The 24,490-nt window shown below is 43.0% G+C and overlaps 1 protein-coding gene across 6 annotated transcripts in view; it reads right to left on the bottom strand.

Annotated features, from left to right (window-relative positions):
• The window catches only part of COLEC10 (collectin subfamily member 10), a 529,589-nt gene that overhangs the window by 498,153 nt on the left and 6,946 nt on the right, over nucleotides 1-24,490 (bottom strand). For 4 of the 6 annotated variants that reach the window (XR_008686681.2, XR_016039344.1, XM_088844769.1 and 1 more), the window contains exon 1: nucleotides 10,680-11,359. The exons of 1 other annotated variant lie outside the window; for it this stretch is intronic. The gene's annotated coding sequence lies outside the window, so the exon portion shown is untranslated. Of the gene's footprint in view, nucleotides 1-10,679; nucleotides 11,360-24,490 lie in introns of those variants that run through there. One more of the 6 variants, XM_088844770.1, reaches the window with a different exon arrangement.

The following is a 24,490-nucleotide window of genomic DNA, read 5'->3' as shown; positions in this document are numbered from 1 at the left end:
TCTTCTAACATTTGTGTTTTCACTTTTCATTTGTTAGCAACTAAACTTTACAATTCTGCCTTGGATTTGCAGTAAAGAATACAAGTCAAGGTTTTAGAGGAAAGAGAATCAGAATGCCTCATATTTTGGAAACAAGAAAACTGGCTCAGAGAACCTAGTGGCCTTCCCTAAGGCAATCCTGCATCTCATGAGAACCTGGATGAAACCACACACCACTGGCCTCTGGACTGAGAATCAGTCTTCTGTTGCTTTCATGATATAGTGTTAGTCGCTCAGTTGTCTGACTCTGTGACCCCATGGACTGTAGCCTGCCAGGCTCCTCTGTCCAAGGAATTCTTCAGGCAAGAATACTGGACTGGGAAGCTATTCCCTTCTCCAGGGGATTTTCCTAACCTAGGGATCGAACCTGAGTCTCTTGCATCTCCTGCGTTGGCAGACAGATTCTTCACCATCTGAGCCACCAAGGAAGCCCTACATGAGATAACCAAATTCCTATCTATTGATACAAATCAGACCCAAGGCTTTGAACAGTATGGATGTGATCCCTGCCCTTGAACCTGATTTATGGTCCTCCTAGGGGAACCCCTGAGTCAGTGAGTTACAATAGGGCTTTTCTCAAATCAATTCTCCTTGCTCTGTTGAGAGAGGCTGTAATTATGCTCAGTTCTTTGGTTGTTTTATAGCTTGGTACTGACACAGTGAGAACATCTCCAATAAAAATGTCTATGTGGCTTTGTTTCTTTTTGTATAAATTCATTGTCTAGAATCCAGTAGCCCATGTCTTGGTGATTTATCAGAATTAGTCCATTTAGGAAGGAGTGCCTTGCTCAACTGAAGTCTGTACTCTTTGTTTTACCCAAACACTGGTATTGTCATTCAGCTTAAACTAAGCTCCCATGTATATTTCAAAGCTTTAAAAAATAAAGAAAACAAAACTCTTTTCTGGTTCTTAGTCAACTCAATTCAAAAGCCTCTTTATTCTAATCTTTTTATACTTCTTGTTTGTATAATGAACAGTTTTTCTTCATCATCATTTTCTTTTCCACTGACATTCCATATAATGACTACCTCATCTGATGGCTACCTTCACTTATGAATTGGTCAAATCTCAGAGATGGCAGAAAATGTAATGAAATAAAGAACTATTTTTGAAAAATAAAGTGTGGTTTATTTAAAAATTTTTTAATATGAGCTCCTTAGTATATCATGGGTCATATGTCCTCCAAATTTTCTATGTAAAAACAAGCAGCATATACCATATGACCCTGCATTCCCACTCCTGGACATATATCCTGAGAAAACACTGTCCTAAAGATTACAGGCACAACAACGTTCAGGGAAGCACGGTTTACAATAGTCAAGACATGGAAGCAACCTAAATGTCCATCAAGGAAGGAATGGATAAAGAAGATGTGGTACATATATACAGTGGAATATTACTCAGCCATTAAAAAGAAACAATGCCATTGTGCAGCAACATGGATGAATCTAGAGAGTGTCATACTGAGTGAAATAAGCCAGACAGACAAAGAGAAATATCATATGACTTAAACTTACAAAACAGAAACAAACTCACAGAGAAGGAACTTTTGGTTGCCAGGGGTGGGGGGTGGGAAGGATGAGGGGAAGGGATAGTTAGGGAGTTTGGAATCAACATGTACACACTACTGTGTTTAACATGGATAAGCAACAGGATCCACTGTACAGCATAGGGAGCTCTGCTCAATGTTACATGGCAGACTGGATGGGAGAGGAGTTTGGGGGAGAATAGATACAAATATATGTATGGCTGAGTCCCTTTACTGTTCACCTGAAACAATCACAATCTTGTTAATCAGATATACCCCAATATAAAATAAAAAGTTTAATTTAAAAAACGATTGGAAAGAACAAACTATACGATGTTTAAACCAATAAATAAAGAAAACATGGAGCATATACTCCAACATTCTTAAATCCCTCAGAAAAAAAATGTATATAAATATTCTTTTATCAATTGTTCACTCTCTGAGTTTTGAGTCCTTTTTTTTTACGATCTCTTATTTTCTATTTTTGATATATTTTAGGTTGCATTTTTTTCTTCTGCTATATTCATGGTATTGAACTGAAAGGTAGTTTTGTGCTAAAAACTGGGCATATAGTAGACATGTAAAGGAATTTGAGACTAGACAGATTGGGCTGTTTTAAAATGAAATAAACATTCGCTGTCTGCAGAGAGGTTAGAATCTAGATTTTTTTTTTTAATATATACTTTGGCTGTACCATGTGGCATGTGGGATCTTAGTTTCCCAACCAGGGATCAAACCTGTACCCCCTTGCATTGGAAGCACCGAGTCTTAACTGCTGAACTACCAGGGAAGTCACTAGAATCTAGATTGTTAAAAAACGGCCCCTGACACTTTCAGGATTTGGAGTCTAAAAGCTTCTCTGGGGGTCCCCCACTCCTCAGCTGAACTTGGACTGCCCTCTGCTCATTTGCTGACACCAGTCCAGGGTGCACAGCTTACCTTTGAACAGCCTGAGGACCAGGAATTTTAATTCACCTTCCACTGATCTGTTGTTCCACAATTTATATCCACATACACACATATATAACACAGGTACAGTATTTCCCTGAGGGTTCTCCAGCATAAATAAACTAAATGATGTCATGTCAGACAAGGGAAATTCTTCAAAGAAAGCCAGCGTGGCACAGAGAACGCAAACATGGAGAGCACATTTGAGCAGACAGGCAGAGCTGCTTCCCTCTAACGCCAGAGTTTGGAAACGTTGGAAAGCTTGGTTATTGGAATGAGACTGTTCCTAGAAGACATTATTGATTAGTGGCCAGATGACTGGGCTAGGACGAGGATGCTAAGGTCATGCTCTAGAGGTCCAGGAACTTAACCTGTTCCATGGCTTACTTTCCACAGCTCAGCTTGATGTCACTTCTGTCCTGGCCATGATAACTATAGTGACCCTTTCTCTCTTTGCTTACAAACAGCTGACATGATATTAAATCTCCTGCTAAACACCATAATTCTAAACCATAATACCTTTTGTATATTAATAATTTTCCTATATCAAAAATAGCACTGTAGAAATACAGGAAAAGAAAAGCAGTATAAAGAAGTTGTGTGTAATCCTAATATGCAGATGTAAAACTTCTAAAATGTTTGCTATATTTTCTTCTAACCTTTACTTCTAGGATGACTTCATCTATAACTACATCCCCAAACCCATACACAAAACCCTCACTTCCCCAACACACACATATGGAGGAAGGGATCCTCCATTACTTACTAGAAAATGACTTAATCTTTTTACTCCTTAGTTTTCTTACCTGTAAAATGAAGGTCAAACTGATGCCTGCTTCACACGACTAGTGTAAATATTAAATGAGTGAGTTATAGAATATGCTTAGAATCTTATCTTGCACATCAGTTCAGTTCAGTCACTCAGTTGTGTCCGACTCTTTGCGACCCTATGAACTGCAGCATGCCAGGTCTCCCTGTTCATCACCAACTCCCAGAGTCCACCCAAACCCATGTCTGTTGAGTCGGTGATGCCATCCAACCATCTCATCCTCTGTCGTCCCCTTCTCCTCCTGCCCCCAATCCTTCCCAGAATCAGGGTCTTTTCAAATGAATCTGCTCTTTGCATCAGGTGGCCAAAGTATTGGAGTTTCAGCTTCAACATCAGTCCTTCCAATGAACACCCAGAACTAATCTCCGTTAGGATGGACTGGTTGGATCTCCTTGTAGACCAAGGGACTCTCAAGAGTCTTCTCCAACACCACAGTTCAAAAGCATTAATTCTTCAGCGCTCAGCTTTCTTTCTAGTCCAACTCTCACATCCATACATGACCACTGGAAAAACCATAGCCTTGACTGGACGGACCTTTGTTGACAAAGTAACGTCTCTGCTTTTTAATATGCTGTCTATGTAGGTTATAACTTTCCTTCCAAGGAGTAAGCGTTGTTTAATTTCATGGCTGCAATGACCACCTGAAGTGATTTTGGAGCCCCCCAAAAAATGAAGTCAGCCACTGCTTCCGCACATGATACTCAACTGAGCGACTTCACTTTAACTTTTCACTTTCACACATTGGAGAAGGAAATGGCAACCCACTCCAGTGTTCTTGCCTGGAGAATCCCAGGGATGGGGGAGCCTGGTGGGCTTCCGTCAATGGGGTCACACAGAGTCGGACATGACTGAAGTGACTTAGCAGCAGCAGCAGCAGTATTATCTTATTGTATATTGTTTTGTTTCCTTTTTGTAAAAAAACTTTATAAAGTACATGCAAACTGTCTCTCCACCTTCATAACCCTAGGCTAAGCTACTGCCATCTCTCTTCATTATTACTGCAATGATTATCTAATTGATGTCCTCAGTACAACCTATAGTCTAGTCTCCATAGAGTAGATAGGGCCATTTGTTACAAACATAAATCAGACCATAGAGCTCTTCTACTCAAAAGCCTCTGATGATTTTCAATTACACATACAACAAAATGTAAATTTCTTATTATATTTATTTTAAGAGACTGGATTTCAACTCATGTCATGGATCCTGCATCCAGATCAAACGGGAGTGGTAAACAATCTGCCTCCCAATGCAGGAGATGCAAGAGATGCCAATTCAATCCCTGGCTCGGGAATATCCCCTGCAGAAGGAAACAGCAACCCACTCCAGTATTCTTGCTTGGAAAATCCCATGGACAGAGGAGCCTGGTGGGCTATAGTCCATAGGTTCGCAAAAAGTTGGACATGACTGAATCAACTTAGCACGCAATCCAGAAAGAGTGTAACCACTACAGATGCCCTCAAGTCCCAGGAGCTCTTTATCTTCGTGCTCCAAAATTGTAAGTTTAAAGCTCTCAGTTTCATGGTTGCAAGACACTATTCAATCTCCAGGATCTTCGCCATGTTCCAGAGAGAGAAGAGAGAAGTAAAAGGGCAGAAGTCAAAGTGCAATGAAATAAGCTGCAGAGTCTGTCCCTTTTGCAAGTCTTCCTAGAAGCCTGTTCCTATACACTGATTTCATGGTACATTGTTATCAGTACAGTCTCACAATCTCCCTAACCCCAACAGCAGCTGCAAGAAACCCCAGGAAAACCAGTGTTTTAATGATTCACACGGGTGCTCCACACTAAACTGGCGGCCAGCTGAGAATTAACCCATTTTGTGCAACAATCACACAAACACAAAGAGACTGCTTTCAAGGAAAACATGGCATATAAAAAAATTAAAACAAACAGGGCTTCCCTGGTGGCTCAGTGGTAAACAATCTGCCTCCCAATGCAGGAGACACGGGTTTGATCCTTGGTCCAGAAAGGTCCCACATGCCATGGAGCAACTAAGCCCGTGCGCCCCAACTATTGAGCCTGTGCTCTCGAGCCTGGGGACTGCAACGACTGAGCCCATGTGATGCAACTACTGAAGCCCACATACCCTAGAACTCATGCTCCACTACAAGAGAATCCACCACAATGAGAAGCCCGCACATGGCTACTAGAGAGCCTGTGCAGTGCCCACTCATAACACCTAGAGAAAAGGCCACAGGGCAGCGAAGACCCAGAACAGTCAAAAATAAATAAATAAAATAAACAGAACACAGGGACATATTTTATCCTTTTCCCCCCATTCTCCCCTTATTAACACCATAACCTAGAAGTGGAAAACAGGAAAGAGTTAACAAATAAAGCCAGAAAGGCTCAAGTTCAGTTCCAAAGTTCTAGACATACCTTTGATACCAGCCAGACGGGCCTTTGAAGTGCAAAACAGGATGGGATCCCAAAGGGAATTTTGACACACAAGTCCTGACCTGAGAATTAATCAGAGAAGCCACTGGGTGTGAACAGACCATGAGGAGAGTTGGAGGGTGTGGAATGAGTATGCTCCTTGGTCTGGGTGGTCCTCACCACAAGAGAGAAAAATGATCCACTTAGGGGTCAAGTAAGAAGTGTCAGGTCCCTCAGGGCAGAGCCTGACAATAACCATCAGTCAACACAGACAGGAAGCTCACTGCAAATAATTCAATACAGAAAACTTATAAATAATTAACCTCAGCATTTTTCCATATTTTCCTGCTTTCCACCCTTGAACCTTGCAACTCAGTGTTGTTTTGTGCCCCAGCAGCATTCACCTCACCAGGGGGTTGGTTAGAAACGCTAATCTCAAGCAGCTCCAGACCTATGGAATCAGAATTGACATTTTTAATAGCATCACCATGTGATTCTTGTGCTCAGTCACTCAATCTTGTCTGACTTTTGTGCAACCCCATGGACTGTAGCCCATCAGGCTCCTCTGTCCATGGGATTTTCCAGGCAAGAATATTGGAGCCAGTTGCCATTTCCTCTTCCAGGGGATCTTCCCAATCCAGGGATCGAACCTGCATATCTGTGGCTCCTACCTTGGCAGGCAGATTTTTTACCGCTATGCCACCTGGGAAGCCCACGTACGATACTTGAGCTTAAGCCCTGAAATCTAAGATGCATAAAAGCAGAGCCTTTGTGGGTTTTGTTTGATGTTATATTTCCAGTGGGGCAAATGATGCCTGGTGTTACCTGGAGGGGCTCAATAAACATTTGTTTTGTGAATGATTCAAGGAGTGAAGGGGCAGCAGGAAGGGGGACTCTTCCAGGTCTGAGAGTAGGCTCTTGCTTAACACTTGTAAATGAATTGCCCAAGGAGACACAGACAAAGCAAGAGACTTTACTGGGAAAGGAAGCCTGGGTGGAGAACGGCAGAATAAGGGAACCCAGAACTGCTCTGCCAAGTGGCTTGCAATTTTGGGCTTTATGATAATTGGGTTACTTTCCAGTTTGTCTCTGGCCAAGCATTCTGACCCAGGGTCCTTCCTGGTGGCAAACACATCACTTAGTCAAGATGGATTCCAGTGAGAAGGATTCTGAGAGGTTGGCAGGACATATGGACTGGCATCTCCTCTCTTTTGACCTTTCCTGATTTTTTCTGGTTGGTGGTAGCTTGTTGGTTCCACGTTCCTTACCAAGACCTCCTGTTGCCTGGCCAGGGTTGGCGATTTCAGTCAGCAGTTCCCCGAACAAATGCACTAAAGCTTGCATGCTGAAGATGAATTTGAAAAGATGAGAACTACTCATGTATCATTCTCTGTATTTTACACATACAGGCACACAAACACATTTTAATCAAAGAATATATTGTTAGTTCATACTTCAGATGCGTTCAGTTCAGTTCAGTCGCTCAGTCGTGTCTGACTCTTTGCGACCCCATGAATCACAGCACACCAGGCCTCCCTGTCCATCACCAACTCCTGGAGTTCACCCAAACTCATGTGCATCGAGTCGGTGATGCCATCCAGCCATCTCACCCTCTGTCATCCCCTCTCCTCAGATGCATTAGCACAATCTAAATAGTGGCTACAAGATGAACTCCTGTCCTTGCCACTGTGAAAGACTAAATCTATGGAAGAGTTTAAGATAAGAGAGTGGGGTGAGCCTGGAGAAGCTGCTCCCACAACCCAGAAGATGCTGTAGGTTTGTGGTTCACCCTGGCCTGTCCAAGAGCCACGCTCCTCCTTGGGAATGAATGCACACAGCTCAGAGGGGTACGACCAGGATCCAGGTTCTCTACATGGATGCCACAGAGCTCAGAAGAGATGCCTATTCCATATTTGGCACGTATGCGACAATGCTAACTTATGCTAAAGTTCACTCATATCAGATAATGGTCATTCCACCCTGACCTTGTTGACCTGAAGACTTTTTGGAGCACTGCAGGAGCCCCCCAGATTGATGAAAAACCCTGGTCAGGGTGTCTGTGGTGACAGAATTAACTTTCCTCCAGTGCTGGGATATAAAGACTGGGTCAGATTTCACTTCACTTAAAAAAATTAAGTGTGACATTCCCTTTTTAATCATTTCTTTTAAATTTATTTAAAATTTCAAATATACACAGCAAGTGAAAAGTATAATGAACCTTCATTACCCATCATCCAGCCCCCCCAAATTATCAATATGTTGCCAAACTGCCAAATATGTTCTATCTATACCTCCCACTCTCAACTCTGTGCTGGTTATTTTTATTTGACAGTTTTATTGAGGTATAAGACTCACAGACTCCAACCATTGTGAGAGTACAAGTCAACGATTTTTAGTAAACTTATACAGGTGTATAGACATCACCACAATCTGGTTTTCAAACATTTTCATCACCCCAACAGGTCCACATGGGCCACCCCTCCTTCCCACCCCCATGCCCATTTATAGTCAGTTCCTGTTCCCAATCTGAGTTCCAGGCAACCACTGATCTGCATTCTATCTCTGTAGATTTGCCTTCTGGATATTTCATATCAAGAGAATTACGTAATATGTAACCTTGTTCCACTTGGCATAAGATTTTCAAGGCTCATCCGTGTTGTAGCTTATACAGCACTTCAATTATTTTTATTACTGCAGAGTATTCCAAGATATGGACAGACCACAGTCTATTTATGCATTCACAAATTGATGGATATTTGAATGTAGGTTGGGGCTTTTGTGCTATAAAAATGCTATGAACATTTAGAAGGCTTTTTGTGTACATATTTTGATTTTTCTTGGGTAGATACATAGGTGTGGAATTGTTGGGCCATATGGTAGTGTTGTAAAATACTAAAAAACACTGTGTACCAAAGCAGTTGCACCATTTTATATCTCTACCAGCAATGTGCAAGAGTTCCAGCTTCTCCACATCCTCCCCAACACTTGTTGTATATTCATTTTATTACAGTCATTCTACTGCATAGGAAGTGGGATTTCACTGTGGTTTTAATTTCTATTTTCCAAAAGACCAATGATGGGCAGCATCTTTTCATGTACTTGGTGGTTTAGTCACTAAGTCATGTCCGATGCTTACAAACCCATGGTCTGTGACCCACTAGGCTCCTCTGTCCATGGAATTCTCCAGGCAAGAACATTGGAGTGGGCTGCCATTTCCTTCTCCAGGGGATCTTCTCAACCCAGGAATCGAACCCAGGTCTCTTGCATTGCAGGCAGATTCTTTACAAACTGAGGTACAAGGGTAGGACTGATGCTGAAGCTGATACTCCAATACTTTGGCCACATGATGCAAAGAACTGACTCATTGGAAAAGGCCCTGATGCTGGGAAAAACTGAAGGCAAGAGAACAAGGGGATGACAGAGGATGAGATGGTTGGATGGCATTACCGACTCAATAGAGATGAGTCTGAGTAAACTTCGGGAGTGGGTGATGGACAGGGAGGCCTGGTGTGCTGCAGTCCCTGGGGTTGCAAAGAGTCAGACACGACTGAACAACTGACATAAATCCCTTCTGAGATATATGCTCTGTGAACTTTTTCTCAATCCAATCAGTAGTTTTCTTTCCAATTGATTAATGATGTTTTTCAAAGCACTCTGATTCTGGCTGGTTATGACATCTGCTTACTCAGGATGTAGAGAGACTTCACTTAGCTACATTTAGTTCATTTGGCCGTAATGATAAAAAGCCAATTTTAACTGAAAGTTTTTAATCTTTTCGCAGCATAAACGTCTGAGTCTGGAGAAAACCAAGGCTGGCCCATCTTCTACCTAATGGGGTGACCCAGGACAGTGGGGGCACAGGGCTTTTCTTGAGGGCAGAACAGAGGGTCCAGCAAGGACACCTGCTGAGACTTGATTCAGTTCAGTTCAGTTCAGTTCAGTCGCTCAGTCGTGTCCGACTCTTAGCGACCCCATGAACCTTGGACTGCAAGGAAATCCAACCAGTCCATTCTAAAGGAGATCAATCCTGGGTGTTCATTGGAAGGACTTATGCTAAAGCCGAAACTGCAATAATTTGGCCACCTCATGCGATGAGTTGACTCACTAGAAAAGACTCTGATTGGGAGCGATTGGGGGTAGGAGAAGATGGGGACGACAGAGAATGAGATGGCTGGATGGCATCACCGACTCGATGGACATGAGTTTGAGTGAACTCCGGGAGTTGGTGATGGACAGGGAGGCCTGGCGTGCTGTGGTTAGTGACTGTCAAAAATTAACATCTTCCAATTCACCAATATAGAATGTCTGTCCATTTACTCAGGTCTTTTTTAAATTCCTGTCACCAACACTGTGTCATTTCCAGTGTTAACAAGTCTTATACTTCTTTTGTTAAATTTATTCCTAAGCATTTTATTTTTTTGGTTGTGATTGTGAATGGAATGGTTTTCTGCATTTCATTTTCAGATAGCTCATTGCCAGTACATAAAATTACAGTTGATTTTTGTAAATCGATCTTGTATCCTGTGACCTCGATGAACTCATTTATCATTTCCAGTCACTTTTTCTGGTAGTTCCTCTAGAATTTTCTACATACAGGTGTGACACATTTTGCACGCACAATTTCTGTGGAATAAGATTCACAGGAACCTGCTTTTAAATTGAACAGATTAGAATTCATTCGAGATTATTCGTATTACAGTGCTGCACATGCCTGAAGAGCAGAGTGGAAGAGGGATTGGCAGCCCGTCTTACCTCTTCTAAGGCTGCATGAGACAGCTCTTTGGTTGAGGGTTTTGTCAAAATATGCCTATACCTGTAAGAATGTGTCCGGGCAAGGAGCGGGGAATCTTGAGAATTGCTGCCTTCAGAAGATGGCTTGGCCTGAGATATGTCCTTAAGGAAGATTTTAGGGACACAGAAGAAATTAAGAGTAGAGGCAGCCTGGGAAAAAACAAACCTGAAGCAATGCACCTTCATGCCCCCATGTGAAAAGCATCAAATTGTAAGAAGAGGCATCTTCCATACTTCACAGAGGATACGGATGATGGTACCAAGTCAGCATGTTGAGTTCTGAAAGAGGACAATTCAAAGAACCAGATAAAGGCCAGGAAAGAAAGGAAGGTTTCACAATGCCTAAATTGTTGCTAAAAGTTGCAAGCTCCTTAGGCTATAATAGACTTGAATCCTGACCTATCACTGAATCCATGAGTGTAAAACACTTAGTTCAGAGTTTGTTTAAGAGTAAATGTTCAATTGCCTGGAAAATTCCACGGAGAGAGGAAGCCTGGTGGGTTACAGTTCATGGGGTCACAAAGAGCTGGACATGACTGAACAACTGAGCACACACACACACAAATGTCCAATCCATGGCAGCTGTCTGTATTATCACTGTTACTTTCACAACTAAAATCGAGGTATTCTTTAGTCCTCTGCAACTAGTATTTCTCATGCTAAAGGCAGCTCTCTGCTCAATTTGTTGTGCATTTGAGGGACAATACTGTGGGACTCCAGAAGTAGATTAAAACTGTTCTGGATAGAGACTGACTTCAGAGAAGGTGGTAAGGAAGATGACAAAATAAAAAGTTTGCACTAAACATGCATGGCAATCAAGACTACAAAGTGCTTTTCCCACGTCCATTACAGCATTATTCACAACAGCCAAGGTAGGGAAGTAAACAACTAAGTGTCCACCAACAGATAAATGAATAAGGAAGATATGATTTCTCTATCTAAAATATATATATAAACTATATATAATTATATATAATATATATAATAATATTATAATATCAGTTCAGTTCAGCTGCTCAGTCGTGTCCGACTCTCTGCGACCCCGTGAATCACAGCACGCCAGGCCACCTTGTCCATCACCAGCTCCTGGAGTTCACTCAACCTCATGTCCATTGAGTCGGTGATGCCATCCAGCCATCTCATTCTCTGTCGTCCCCGTCTCCTACCACCCCCAAAATATAATAAATTATATATATATATATAGTACCAGTCAGTTTCCTAAAGGAAATAAAAAATCCTGAAAATTCACTGGAAGGACTGACGCTGAAGCTCCAATACTTTGGCCACCTGACACGAAGAACTGACTCATTGGAAAGGACCCTGATGCTGGGAAAGGTTGAGGGCAAGAAGAGAAAGGGGCAACAGAGGATGAGATGGTTGGATGGTATCACTGACTCAAACGACATGCGTTTGAGCAAACTCCAGGAGACAGGGAAGGATAGAGAAGTCTGGGGTGCTGCAGTTCATGGGATTGCAAAGAGTCAGACACAACTTAGGGACTGAATGACAATGAATGACAATATAATAAATTATAAGAAGAAAATACTGCCATTTACAACAACATGGACAGACCTTGAGGGCATTATTCTAAATGAAATAAGTCAGAGAAAAAATAAATACTGTGTGATATCACTTATATATAGAATCTAAAAATGCCAAACTCATAGAAACAGAGAATAGATCCCTATGATTACCAAGGGCTGAGGGCTGGGAACAATTGGGGAAATGTTGGTCAAAGGTGATAAACTTCCAGTTACAGGACAAATGAGTTTGGGGAATTTAATGCATAACATGGTGATTACAGTTAATAATTCTGTATTATACACTTAAAAGGTGCTAAGAGTGTAGATCTTAAATGTTCTCACCACAAAAACAGAATGGTAATTATGTGATGAAGGTGTTAGCTAACAGGATAGTGGTAATCATTTTGCAATAGATGAGTGTATTAAATCAACAGGTTGCAAGTCTTAAACTTACACAATGTTATATATCAATTATATGTCAGTAAAGCTGGGGGGAAAAGAAGACTATCAAGTGCTTGTAAAGAGACTAATGAATAAACCTGAAATGGCTGCATCTGTACGTGTGTGTTTATATTCAGAATATATATTGCAAGTTTATCCGTAATCATACTTAATTACATTTTTAATTTCTAAATTGCCAGATTAAGAAACGAGCTCCTTTTTCATTGTATTTTGAAACCTAACACTGTGATTGTCAAAAAGGAGGCTATTGTGTAGCCAGAGAACGCAGCCTGAAGGGCAGTTTCAAAACAGAACTTGCCCCTCTCTCCTCCCCTGCCCTCCCTCCCCCTTCCTCCTCTCCTTCCCTGGAGGTGAAAGTGTCACTGATTTGGGGAATGGGGCTCTTTGGGCTACATTTACTTCATTTGGCTACAAAATACAACCCAGAAACCGAGGTCTAATTGGCTGGCAGATTTTCGGACCCTACACAGCAATCTACCTTTGGACCCTCCAATCTACGTTTGGAGAAATCACCTCTGTCCTACCCAGGTCCTGTGCTCCAGGTAGCCAAAAGTCAAAGCCTATTTGATAGGATGGTACAGGGCAGGGCTCTCAGAAGTGGCCTGAATGTGTTCAGTTAGCAAAAATGCTCAGGTGGCCAGCACCTCTGGCAGAAAGAGGTGGAGTTGGGGCTCCTGATAAGAAGGCATCTTTATCTGGCTTCTTTTCTCTCTTATGAGCAGATAGACAATCCCGTAGCCACGGAGAGACACACATTGCTGAAAGAAGCAGGCAGCAGGCATGCTGATTTTATCTTTGTGTGACTCATGGCAAGAAATGGCTGCAACCTCAGGAAACTCAGCACTGAATGGAATGAACATTCTAGACTTAACTTCATTTCCTGCTTAATGGGAAGTGAAGCCATTTTACTTCTCTGAGCCTCCATTTTTGCTTCTTTATTCCAGAAAGGCAATAATTCCTACCTTCAGGGTGGCATCAAGGATAGAAAAAGAACACACTCTAGAATGTTCTCTGTGAGATCCAATGCACTACACAAAAATGAACGAAAAAATGACAAGCTGTCTCCCTGGTGCTATGTCTAAACTTGCCCCAGATACTAATATATTTAAGTGGCTAAAAGCAGGGCCAATTTTCTCACTGATAGTCTTCTAACAAAGGTAATTTAAATTATAAGAACATACAATATTATTTTCACATGATTTTACCATGCTATTTTCATTTGAACAAAAAGAGTACGTACTGGTCATAAACTTCTTTTCTTTTTTCCTGAGTGGGTCCCTGAACAAAAATACATTGTCTATCATGGCTCTAATTGGCTCCCTTGTTTAAGTCTGACACTCCTGCAGATCCATCCTTCACACCACTGCCAGCCTGCTCTGACTCAAAGACAAATCTGAGTTTGACTCCTTTTTTCCCCCAAAGGCCCATATCCAATCAGTCAAGTCTTATGGATTCTGCCTCCTTAAAATCTCTCAAATCCATCCATTTCTCTCCATCACACCTGACATGCCTCTATTTTAAGTTACTCATTTTTCACCAGAAATTAATGAATTAGCCATCTACACAGCCACTCATAGGGCCCCCGTGTTGCTCTTTTATCTGGATTCCTTTCTTCACCCTGCAGCTAGGATGATGTTCCCGGGGTGAACATTTCATCATATAACTCTCTGCTAGAAACCATGATTGTGAGGAATAATCAGGGTAAAATCCCCAACTGCAGGACCTGGCCTCCCTGCTCCTTCAGGTCCAACCTTGGGGTTCAAGCCCTTGCTGGGCACCTTTGCCTCCCTGTGCACCACTCCTTCTGATTCTCTCTCCACTCCAGCCTTTCCTAACGATGTGAGGTCCCCTCATGGCATGTTCTCACCCTTTGTACATACTGCTCCCTTTACTGGGAAGACTCTTTTCTAAAAGTTTCCACCCTTGCTGCCTTCATATGCCTAATTCCTTTCATCATCACTGACACCATCTCTTCTGGGAATCCAGCTCGGAACCCCTAAGACTGGGTGAGATGCTCGTTCCCTGTGTCTTCAAGGTATTTTCCTCTGGTACTAATCTATCTGCACTTGCCCTCACCTGTTTGCTGCTGCGGCTCATCAGTGAGGCTATCAGCTCCCTGAGGGCATGGATAGATCCTTGTTAGTGCTATCACCCATCCCATAGTGGATGTTGTGCTCCCACTCAGGTTACTTCCCATCTCCCAGCTTCTGGGGATGTCAATTTCTGATGGCTCAAAGCCATGACTCTTGCTGGCCACTGCCCTAGGCTGCAGAAAACTGGCTTGTTTTATATAGTTACAGATCCTCTAAGAGACACTAGGTCACAGTTAGAGACCCATTGTTACAGACCCTCGAAGAGATACTGGAGGGTTACACATAGCTACAGATCCATAGGTATAGACCGTCTTAGAGAAACTGGGTCAAAGTTATAGACCCATAGTTATAGACCCTCTTACAGACATTGGGCCACCATTGACTGGCTGACATGGGCATACCTAGGCTGGGCCTCCTAGCCACTTTAGGGAATCTCCAGAGCTCCTGGTAGAATAGAACAAAGCCTCCACTGTAACTTCACTAAATACCCATTTTTCTCCTTGTCCAATCCTGCCATCTTACTTTCCTTCATGTGCATCACCTTTCATCTGGATTCCTTTCTCCACCCTAATAAACGTTCACACACAATTCACAACTCTCACTCTTTGAGTCTATTTCCCTCACCTCCACCCACTCATAGCTTCCCCCCATTATTAACATCCCCTATCAGAGTGGTACATCTGTTACCAATGATGAACTTATACTGACACATTATCATCAGCAAAATTCATAGTTTACATTAGGGTTTGCTCTTGGTGCTGTAAGTTCTGTGGCTTTGGGCAAATGTATAATGGTGTGTGGGCTTCTCGGGTGGCACTAGTGGTAAAAATCCTGCCTGCCAATGTAGGATACATAAGGGACTTGGGTTTGGTCCCTGGGTTGGGAAGATCCTGGAGGAGGGTACAGCAACCCACTCCAGTATTCTTGCCTGGAAAATCCTATGGACAGAGGAGCTGGTAGGCTACAGTCCATAGGGTCACACATGCATAATGATGTGTATATATCAATACAGCATCATACACAGTACTTTATCTAAGATCCTCTGTAGGCAATTCTCTCATAAAATCACTGCGTTCTTCAGTAAAGAAAGTTGCTGCTGTTGCTGCTAAGTCGCTTCAGTTGTGTCCAACTCTGTGCAACCCCATAGATGGCAGCCCACCAGGCTCCCCCGTCCCTGGGATTCTCCAGGCAAGAACACTGGAGTGGGTTGCCATTTCCTTCTCCAGTGCATGAAAGTGAAAAGTGAAAGTGAAGACGCTCAGTTGTATCCAACACTTCACGACCCCATGGACTGCAGCCCACCAGGCTCCTCCGCCCATGGGATTTTCCAGGCAAGAGTACTGGAGTGGGGTGCCATTACGTATATGTATACAAGCACACACACACCTCTTGATATTCTGAAGTGGTGACTCTGAGGAGGCTGACAGTTGGGCAGTAAAGGAGAAACTGAGCAACAGTTATTGAGGAATGGCTTTCTGGAATTTCAAGTGTGAAGGTAGTACAGCAAGTAGGGACTTATTGCCAAGTGAGAAGTCTCAGGGAAGTGGCCTGGTCATAAGAAACTGTTTTCAAATAGACAACCCAAGAGAGTTCCCTCACCTGGGCCCATAACAAGCTCAAGAGACCCAACCTCTTGGGTTATATTATCTCTCCCTCAGGTAGCTGCTATGCTTTTTCCAGTAGTCCTGTACAGATGTGAGAGTTGGACCATAAAGAAGGCTGAGCACCAAAGAACTGATGCCTTCAAACTGTGGTGCTGGAGAAGACTCTTGAGAGTACCTCAGACAACAAGGAGGTCAAACCAGTTAGTCCTAAAGGAAATTCATCCTGAACATTCACTGAAGGACTGACGCTGAAGTTGAAGCTCCAATACTTTGGCCACCTGATGCGAAGAGCCAACTCATTGGAAAAGACCCTGATGCTGGGAAAGATTGAAGGCAGGAGGAGAAGGGGATGACAGAGGATGAAATGGTTGGATAGCATCACCAACTCAACGCACACGAGTTTGAGCAAGCTCCAGGAGATAGTGAAGGACAGGGCAGCCTGGCATGCTGCAGTCCATGGGGTCACAAAGAGTTGGACGTGACTGAGTTACTAACAACAAAAGGAAGATTCACACTGCACATTAGCATATCAACCTCTTCAGGAAATTCTATCACTAAAGAAAACTACTTAACTTCTTTTAAGACTATACTTTCCAAAAACCACTGATATGTACTAATATCTGTGTTGCCCTGTATGAGAACTACACAGCCAACTGAAGGGATTTATTTAGCAGGTTTTCACAACCAAAAAGAATATTCTTGGAGGTTTATGTGGTCTCTGGACACAAGATAGTTTGGAGATGACAATGACTGGAGATGTTCTTTAGGGATGGCTACAATGTTTCAATCCCAGTTCTCATCTGGTATAGAATGAAGATGCTGGCTAAGGATGAGAAGAGGAGTCAAGAGAGTAGTCGTTGAGGACAAACTGACCAGACTTGATTACTAACTTCTATAAGGATGAGGAATAGGCAGAAGGATTCATGTCATTATATAACTTTAGAGCAAGAAGGGATCTGTAAGATCATCCAGTTTGGCAGTTTTCAAACTTATATTTAACCTTAGGACCTTCAAACATCAGTTTCAAGGAGAAACCGCAAGGTTCAAGTTCAGTTCAGTTCAGTTCAGTCGCTCAGTCGTGTCCGACTCTCCGCAACCCCATGAATCACAGCACGCCAGGCCTCCCTGTCCATCACCAAATCCCGGAGTTCACTCAAACTCATGCCCACAGAGTCGGTGATGCCATCCAGCCATCTCACTCTCGGTCGTCCCCTTCTCCTCCCGCCCCCAACCTTTCCCAGCATTAGAGTCTTTTCGAGTGAGTCAACTCGTCGCATGAGGTGGCCAAAGTATTGCAGTTTCAGCTTTAGCATCAGTCCTTCCAATGAACAACCAGGATTGATCTCCCTTAGAATGGACTGGTTGGATCTCCTGGCGGTACAAGGGACTCTCAAGAGTCTTCTCCAACACCACAGTTCAAAAGCATCAATTCTTCGGCGATCAGCTTTCTTCACAGTCCAACTCTCACATCCATACATGACCACGGGAAAAACAATAGCCTTGACTAGACGGACTTTTGTTGGCAAAGTAATGTCTCTGCTTTTCAATATATTATCAAGGTTGGTCATAACTTTCCTTCCAAGGAATAAGCGTCTTTTAATTTCATGGCTGCAATCAGCATCTGCAATGATTTTGGAGCCCCCAAAAATAAAGTCTGACACTGTTTCCACTGTTTTTCCATCTATTTCCCATGAAGTGATGGGACCAGATGCCATGATCTTTGTTTAGGACAGAAGAAATCAGAGGGCTGTGAGAGTGTTACATCCAACACTGGAGAAAGGAAGGATTCCTGGGCATCCCATTCGGAATCTTGGCTGGGAATTTTTAGAGCATTCTAGATATGAGAAGTGCCTCAAGAAAGAGGCTTCACAATTCAAGTATCATTTCACCCAGTCTCAAAATAGTGCAGGGCAAATAAATTTCAAAGGAGGGAATATTTCACATGAGTAGTTTGAGGAGCCTTGAATTGTAGGAAGACTCACAGTTTTAACTCCTGGCTCTATTACACCCCTCCATATGTTAACATCCAAGAAACTTCTTTTTGTTATCATTTTTTATTATGATGAGTATTTATATTGGCTGTGCTGGGTCTTCATTGCAGCATGTGAGATCTTAGCTTCCTGACCAGGGATCGAGCCCAAGTCCCTGGCATTGGGAGCACGGAGTCTTATTCACTGGACCATCAGGGAAGCCCCCCAAATCAACAAATTTCTGAACTTCTCTGTGCATACTTCTGTTTTCCCATCTGTAAAACTGGGATAATAATAACAGAGTAGCATCCATTTCCCAGGATTATTGTGACAATGAAATGAGGTATTCTACTGAAAATGTTTAGCACAAAACATGACACAAGGCAACCAGTAACTTTAGTTCACTATGTAATAAATATTATCTCACTACTTAGGATGCTTGCTATATGAAAAACACTATTGTAGGTACTGCAGAGATAAAGAAGAACAAGATACTATTTAAGTCTTGCATTTACTAAACTCTTATTTCAGGAATTTTACTTATGCTACCTCTTATGGTGATTTAGAATATGTCCACAAATTCTCAGACACTCCCTTTAAAATGGAGAGCCTAATTCTCCATCTCTTGAGCACTGGCTAGGCTAAGTGGCTCATTTCTAGCGCAGAGACTAGGCCAGAGTGATGCAGTATGAGTTCGAAGATGAGGTAACCAAAGACACGTGGTTTCCTCCTGGGATCACTCTCTCCGGGGGAAGCCACTGTCACTCTGTGAGGGCCACCCATCTGTCCCATGCAGAGGACCATGTTGCAAGGTACAGAGGCATCCTATCTACAGCCAGCACAGATGTGCCAGGTGTGAGAGGAGCCACCACAGCAGTGGACCCTCCAGCCCCAGTCAAGCCTTCAGATGACTGCAGCCCTGACCAGCAACTTGACTACAAACTCATGAGAGACCCTGAGCTTGAATCACCTGGCTAAACTGTTCTCAGATTCTCCGAACCACAGAAACTGGTGAGATAATTTTTTTTTTTTAATTTTAAGCCATAAACTTTGAGGTGAATCTGTTAGATAGATAACCTACTCTCAAAAAGCCCTGAAAAGAAGATGTGGTACATATATACCACGGAATACTACTCAACCACAAAAAGGAAAAAAAAATTTTAAAGATGTGGATGGACCTAGAGACTATCATACAGAGTGAAGTCAGGAAGAGAAAAACAAACACTGTAATTAATGCATATAGGTGGAATCTAGAAAAAAATGGTAGAGATGATCTTATTTGCAAAGCAGAAACAGAGACACAGATGTAGAGAACAGATGCATGGACACTAAGGGGGTAAGGGGGAGGAATGAATTAGGAGATTGGGATTGACATATATGTGTCATATATACACTGTTGGTTTCAGTTTTTTCAGGCATGCATGCTCAGGCATGTCCAACTCTTTGCAAACCCATGGACTGTAGCCCGCCAGGTTCCTCTGTCCCTGGGATTTCTCAGGCAAGAATACCAGAGTGGGTTGCCATTTCCTCCTCTAGGGGATCTTCTAGACCCAGGGATTGAACCCACATCTCCTGTGTCTCCTGCATTGGCAGGTGGGTTTTTACCACTAGCGCCACCTGGGAAGCCTCGTGGCTCAGACAGTAAAGAATCCACCTGCACTGAGGGAGACCTGGGTTTGATCCTTGGGTTAGAAAGATCCCCTGGAGAAGGGTATGACAACCCACTCTGGTATTCTTGCCTGGAGAATCCCCATGGACTGAGGAGCCTGGCGGGCTACAGTCTATGGAGTTGCAAAGAGTTGGATATGACTGAGCAACTAAGCACAGCACAGAATAAAATAGATAACTAGTGAGAACCTAACATACAGCTCAGGGAACTCTACTCAAAACTCTGTAGTGACCTAAAAGGGCATATAGCATATATATATATATTATATATATATATATATACACATACACATATAGCTGATTAACTTTTCTGTACAGTAGAAACTAATACAACATTGTAAAACAATTATACTCCAATAAAAGTTAATTCTTAAAAAGCAAAATAAAATAAAAATAAATTTAAAAATTTATGTCCTGAAAGGGATATGTGGTTACCCATTTCATAGATAAGAAAACTAAGGTGGAAATGTTAACTACTAATACTTTATTCAGGTCACTCAGCTGGTTGTGGGGAAAGGCAGATCTCAACTAAGATCTCTATGTTTCCAGGGTCCACGATATGTATACTCCAAAGACAAAGTCAATGAAACATCCAGCACACAAAAGGGAGCGCTGTAGGGGAACATGCCCTTAGGGAGACATTGTACTTGCCTTCACTTTTTGCCTAAGACAAGCCCAGAGAAGGAGCATGAAGGACACCCAAGGGTCCATAGAAGGTCTATAAAAAGAAGGCAGAGGTTGCCTTAACAAATACAGTCTATACCAATTAAGACACCTAATAGATACTGCCTCATTTGCATTTGAAACTGTGGGGCAAATATTAGCAGATAGTTTCCCCCACCGCCATGAAATTCACATTTCTAGCTTTGGGGATTCATGAATGAAACTAGACCTCACAGAAATACCTCTCGGTGCTTCCCTGGTGGCTCAGTGATAAAGAATCCGCCTGGTAACGCAGTAGACAGGGGTTATATCCCTGGTTCAGGAAGATTCCCACATGCCATGGAGCAACAAAGCCCATGTGCCACAACTACTGAGCCTGTGCTTGAGAGCCTGGGAGCCGCAACTACTGACCGCAGACCCCACAACGACTGAAGACCGCATGCCCCAGAACCTGTTCTCTGCAACAAAAAAAAGGCCTAACAATGAGAAGCCTGCGCACCACATCTAGAGAGTAGCTTCCGTGTGCCCCACCTAGAGCAAAGCCCACACACGCAATGAAGACCCAGAACAGCCAAAAATAAATAAATATATAAAATAATAAATTGGGGCTTCCCACGTGGTGCTAGTGGTAAAGAACCTGCCTGCCAATGCAGGAGACATAAGAGATGCGGGTTCAATCCCTGGGTCAGGAAGAGCCCCTGGAAGAGGGCATGCTGCTGCTGCTGCTGCTGCTGCTGCTGAGTCACTTCAGTCGTGTCCGACTCTATGTGACCCCATAGACGGAAGCCCACCAGGCTCCCCCGTCCCTGGGATTCTCCAGGCAAGAACACTGGAGTGGGTTGCCATTTCCTTCTCCAATGTGTGAAAGTGAAAAGTGAAAGTGAAGTTGCTCAGTCGTGTCTGACCCTTAGCAATGCCACGGACTGCAGCCTACCAGGCTCCTCCATCCATGGGATTTTCTAGGCAAGAGTACTGGAATGGCTTGCCATTGCCTTCTCTGGGAAGAGGGCATGGCAACTCCAGTATTCTTGCCAGGAGAATCCCATGGAAAGAGGAGCCTGGCAGACTACAGTCCATGGGGTTGCAAAGAGTCAGACATGAATGAAGCAACTTAGCACGCAAAATAAGAAATAAACAAAAACTCATTTTAAAACAAAGAAATACCTTTCAAAAGCCAAATTCTTCTCTAACAGTTACCGCGGGCTGGAAAAGTGAGCAGACGACAGAGCCCAGATCTGCACTATGCTAATGCTGGCCTTATCTCACAAGGCACATCTTGCGTGCTTCATTCTTTCCCTCCCAGGTGCAATCTAAATCATCTCCTATGTCCCATTTTTCTTTAACTTCTCTGAGATTGGCAGACACGAGGATTGAGCCCTAGATCATACCTTCAGGTTTTTGAGGACAGTAATCTGTCATCAGCACCTGCAGTGCCTTTTATCGGCCTCCAACTGCATGAATTCCTCAGACTCTTAGTCTCTGACAACAGATAGACTCTTCTCATCTCTAACCACTAAGGCTCAATCCCATTCTTTCCTTTTGTGACAACATACGACTCTGCTGTATTTTCTGCCTCTGGGAAAATAAGGAAGGCATACAACTTTAAAAGAAAAGGCTTCAGAGGTTTAGTCCGTGTTACTGGCCCACCATGCAAGAACGGAGACACATGGGGGTGGCTCCTTTGGGTCTACACCTGATATCAATGTACCCAGTTCCAAGTTTTGACCTTGGTCTGAACTCTGTACAACTGCATGTGGTGGAAATACAATATGTGAAAAATTAGAACAGTGAGCTTGCATAGTGGTTAAGCACATGGCCTGCAAAGTCAGAATGCTAGAGTGTTTTTAAAGCACTTAAAAGAATTTCTGGCAAATCATAACCATTCCATTAGTGTTTGTTTCATGTAGGCAGGTTAAATCTATTGAACCAAACTCTCATTTCTTTGGAGAACTGCCTCTCTTCTAAGATGGAGCTTTAATTCTCTCATTTAATCCCCACAAAACCAAATAGTATATTAAGATATTAGAGTTCAGAACCCTCTATCCATCACCCCATTCAGAACTAGGGATTTGATTGTTATTTTAAAGAAAGGCTATTTTACATTTACAGACATTTGCTTAATAGTCTTTATGTTTTCCAATTTTGCTGAGCTAGGAAATTATTCTGCACGATATATATATACAATTTCAATATGTTTCCTATATTTCAAAAGCAATGTAAGGCATTTTCAAGAGCAAAGTTGCCTGTTTTTTTAATATTTACTCTCCACTTTAACGAGATTCTAACCCCATCTAAACTGATGCCCTCTTTGTCATATTTAGTTGAACATTATACATGACTTCTCTGGTAAAGTAACTTTCCATGCCTGAAATGCTATATTCAACTGTGGCATATTTCTTTCTTAGCTCTGTGCGTACAGTCATAGGGGTCCTGCGGTCACTCTTTTCCAGAACTGGCTGAAGATAGAACTGTGGAGTCAGCAACAGGTCTTTGGTAATAATCATTTCCACAAATGTATTGAACGCTGTTCAGAGCTTTGCTACTTTTTCTCAGTTTCCTCCTAGTGCAGCTCATGCTAGATTCAGGAGCCAGCCCCGATGACCCCTCTCACCTTTTTTCACACCCACAGAAAATGAAGATCCATATAATTACTCTGGGCTGTAAGTACAGGGCTTTATCAACTCCACTATTCCATGAAGCAAATAGGACCTAGCTTCCTTAGAATTATATCCTTCAGTTCAGTTCAGTTCGGTCGCTCAGTCGTGTCCGACTCTTTGCCACCCCAGGAATCACAGCACGCCAGGCCTCCCTGTCCATCACCAACTCCCTGAGTTCACTCAGACTCACGTCCATCAAGTCGGTGATGCCATCCAGCCATCTCATTCTCTGTTGTCCCCTTCTCCTCCCGCCCCAATCCCTCCCAGCATCAGAGTCTTTTCCAGTGAGTCAACTCCTCACATGACGTGGCCAAAGTATTGGAGTTTCAGCTTTAGCATCAGTCCTTCCAGTGAACACCCAGGACTGATCTCCTTTAGAATGGACTGGTTGGATCTCCTTGCAGTCCAAGGGATTATATCCTTATTACTCAAAAAACTGGTTAAACCTGCTGCTTATAGCACCCAGTTGAGACTGGGTCCCATTGCCTACCCCTTCTTAAGAACAATGGCTAGGGACTTCCTTGGTGGTCCAGTGAATGGGAATCCACCTGCCAATACAGGGAACATCGGTTTGATCCCTGGTCCAGGAACTAAGATACAGCATGCTGTGGGGCAATTAAGTCCTTGCACCCCAACTACTGAAGTCTGCATGACCTAGAGCCCGTGTTCTGCAACAAGAGAAGCCACTGCAACGAGAAGCCTGCACATCACAACTAGAGAGTAGCCTCGCTTGGTCACCACAACTACAGAGAGCCCCTGGGCAGCAACGAAGACTCAGCAGAGCCATAAACAAAAACAATAATTAATAATTTAAAAAATAAGAACAATGGCTAAATGTACCTCTTTGCAAAGTCTGGGTTCTAATGTCTTCTTTGGTGGTGGTTCTCAAACTTCAGCACAAATTAAAATCTCCTGGCAGACTTGTGACACCACAGACTGCTGGGTAGGTCTGAACTGAAACCCAAGAATTTTAATTAACCAGCTCCCAGGATAAAGCTCATGCCCTGCATCCAGGACTCAGACCTTGAGAACAGCTGCTCTACTTTATACAAAATGGTATAAGAAATTCCAGTCTGCTGGGGGTTGAATTGTGTCCCCGAAATAGATGTGTTGGATTCCTAACCCCAGGTCCCTGTGCATGTGATCTTACTTGAAAATGGGGGTCTTTGTAGATGTAATCAAATTAAGCTGAACTCATACTGGACTTGTGAGTGAGTAAAAGTCACTCAGTCATGTCTGATTCTTTGCGACCCCATGGACTATAGCCCATCAGGTTTCTCTGTCCATGGGATTCTTCAGGCAAGAATACAGGAGTAGGTTGCCACTTCCTCCTCCAC

This window comes from Moschus berezovskii, chromosome 16 (genome assembly GCF_049115385.1).
Source record: "Moschus berezovskii isolate FMDL1 chromosome 16, NW_MosBer_1.0, whole genome shotgun sequence".
NCBI classification, from domain to species: Eukaryota; Metazoa; Chordata; class Mammalia; order Artiodactyla; family Moschidae; genus Moschus; species Moschus berezovskii.
Note: the sequence above shows the minus strand (reverse complement) of the source record. Positions and strands in the feature narration are given on the sequence as shown.